This window comes from Haplochromis burtoni, unplaced genomic scaffold (assembly GCF_018398535.1).
Source record: "Haplochromis burtoni strain Fernald_Lab_line unplaced genomic scaffold, NCSU_Asbu1 Contig_1476, whole genome shotgun sequence".
Classification (NCBI taxonomy): domain Eukaryota; kingdom Metazoa; phylum Chordata; class Actinopteri; order Cichliformes; family Cichlidae; genus Haplochromis; species Haplochromis burtoni.
Genome location: NW_024583837.1, coordinates 43404 through 45424, shown reverse-complemented (window position 1 = coordinate 45424; position 2021 = coordinate 43404). Strand labels below are relative to the sequence as shown.

Sequence of the window (2021 nt, the reverse complement as noted above, 5' to 3'; positions counted from 1 at the left end):
TTTTTTTTATACTTTTTCAACATGTTCAAAATAAAGATTCAATCAATCAATCAAATATTTCCAATAATTTTTTTACGATGCCATAGAACTTTAAAGGCTTAACCGGAGACAATGGAATTTCAAGAAAAGATTTACTGTTTTTAGATATTTTTTTTAGCTGACAATAGCACTAAACCTTTAGCCTACTTAATGATTTAATAAGTAAACTGCTTATTGAGTTGATGTAGCAATGCATAAAATACATAAAACAATTGTTAAGCTGGACCAATATTCTTAATGTCTTGTTCTTGTTTCTTTGTTTCTTTCTCCTTATTTTTTTAACTCTTCAAGAAAACTGTAATTTGAAAATATGAGAAAGGAGTTAAATTTGAATGCATTATCAGTCCTCATTTTTGACAAATGAGTGTGGTATATATGTAGAGACAAATATCTCTAATAGTAAAAATACTATTAGAATGGAAATATAAAAATGCTGTTTTTTTCCCACTATACAGACTAAAAGCAAAGTATGGAGCCATCCAGTTTGTTAAATATTATAATTTTGCACTTGATAATATTGATTTCATAAGTTTTCAGTTACTTGGAAAAATATGAGGAAATTTACCTGTGATGCTTTGAGCTAACAGCATATTATCAGACTATATCACTTTGTTTACAAGTTCTGTATTGGGTTGCTGGTTTAGCTTACTGGGATGAGCAGGCTGCCACATGGTTTAGAGGAGTCTGCGTTTGAATCTGACCCGTGGAAATTCGTTTTCCGCTCTCTGTCTGCTTTCCTGTCACTCTTCACTGCATAGATCAAATAAAGCCAGAACAAGGCCATTTTAAAAAAAAGTTTCGTATTACAAGGTACAGTGAAAACATTTTGAAAACTCATACTCTAAAATATACAAAGATGTCTGCTTACTTTGATTATGTTACATGTCTTCCAGCTGCTTTTCGCTCTACTGGATTTCATTATTTAGTTAGTCTGCCTTGACATCCATGAGTAACTGAGGTCACTAACAAAAAGAAGGGAGAGGCTGTGATCCTGAGCCAAGAAATTTTCAGGTTGATCACTTGACAAACTTGTGAATCCTGTGATGTGACGTTGTTCCTCTCTTCTATCATCTCTCACATACGTCATTAGCCCTCACTCTTCTGAAATATATAAGGCCACAAGAGGTGTGAACATAAGGTTTAACAGAGCAAAGAGGTGAATATCTACAGGAGATAAAAAACAGAAAGAGAATTAATAAATTTTCATCTGATCTCAGTTTTGGTAAGTACAATATACAAAATAGATTTCATGTACTGTGAATATGACTTTTCATTTTTTCACTAACTTGTTAAACTAATCCTAATGAATTATTTTACATATGTTATTTTAAAATTGTCATACATAGTTTTTTTTTTATTGAGAAGTGTTATGATGAGTACAGTTAATGATCAAAACCTTTTGTATTTTTGTAAAATACTGTTATCCTGCGTTTTTAACTCATTTTTTTTTTTTTTTTTTGGTTTATTAATCTGTGCGCATGACCTTGACATATGTTTCTTTTACAGATTTAACTTATTAAACAATGGCTGTTGGACTGATGATATCAATTTTGTTGCTTCTTATAGGTAAGTTAAGTGATGCTAAACTTACTGTTGATACAGGTTAGGGAGTTTTTATTGTTTTATTTGCTTATGCTTCAAAAGTTATGTTACACATATTTCACCAGACACAGTTTTCTGTAGAAACAGGAAGCTGACCCTGTGACACTGGGATTTACCACAAGAAACCAGCACAGAAATACATATCCGCAGAAGTTGACTTGCATTATATTATTCTTAGAAATTGACTTGCAACACACATACTTTGTGACACACACACACACAGCTTGCATGCAGACAGCATCAGGACCTGCGTAACAGGAAATGTGATTATATTTGCATATTGACGATGTAACCTATAAAAATAAACGAATACTGCAGTTCAGTGTGATTTGCTCTGAGCTTTTCACCCGTGCCGCACGTTGTCAATCTTAAGTGTCTCA

At 32.4% G+C, this 2021-nt stretch overlaps 1 long non-coding RNA gene across 1 annotated transcript; it reads left to right on the top strand.

The window, feature by feature from the left end:
• The first annotated feature begins 1175 nt into the window (after positions 1-1175).
• Positions 1176-1640, top strand: LOC121813318. The gene is made up of 2 exons (XR_006053649.1): positions 1176-1261; positions 1546-1640. It is a non-coding gene; the product is annotated as an uncharacterized LOC121813318 (long non-coding RNA).
• Positions 1641-2021: the final 381 nt, after the last annotated feature.